Here is a 467-nt window from a genome sequence, read left to right as displayed (position 1 = left end):
ATATATTCTGTAAATAACAGCCAGCACCTTCATTAAATATACTTTATAAGAAAAACTTATTTCATTTATTTTTAAAAGAGACTCAAAAAATAAATAAAAAAACTGAGACTCCATTTTAATTTTTTACTGCAACACTTCACGGATCTGCGTGTCATCCTCACGCAGAGGCCATGCTAATCTTCTATGTATTGTTCCAGTTTCAGTATATGTGCTGATGAGAGCACAAGAAGACTCCATTTTTTGGTAACACATACATTCTGATACATTCTTTTCCTAATTTTTGATTCTATTTCATTGCTTTGATTTTTCTGTGGTGAAGGGGAATGAGGAATGCAGTCAAGAAAATACAATGATAATGATTAATATTTCTTCCATAGTGACCATAGACCTTCTCATGAACTTTAAGGATCTTGTTTAAGAAGCATAAACATCAAGGTCTTTTCCCATTATCAATTATAATAAACATG

At 31.0% G+C, this 467-nt stretch overlaps 1 non-coding gene across 1 annotated transcript; it reads right to left on the bottom strand.

Moving 5' to 3' along the window:
- Positions 1 to 120: 120 nt before the first annotated feature.
- LOC115068417 lies at positions 121 to 224 on the bottom strand. The gene has a single exon (XR_003847766.1). It is a non-coding gene; the product is annotated as a U6 spliceosomal RNA (small nuclear RNA).
- Between the last annotated feature and the right edge of the window lie 243 nt (positions 225 to 467).

Source organism: Nannospalax galili, unplaced genomic scaffold, assembly GCF_000622305.1.
Source record: "Nannospalax galili isolate Female #2095 unplaced genomic scaffold, S.galili_v1.0 scaffold10, whole genome shotgun sequence".
In the NCBI taxonomy this organism is placed as follows: domain Eukaryota; kingdom Metazoa; phylum Chordata; class Mammalia; order Rodentia; family Spalacidae; genus Nannospalax; species Nannospalax galili.
This window is presented reverse-complemented; position numbering and strand designations above follow the sequence as displayed.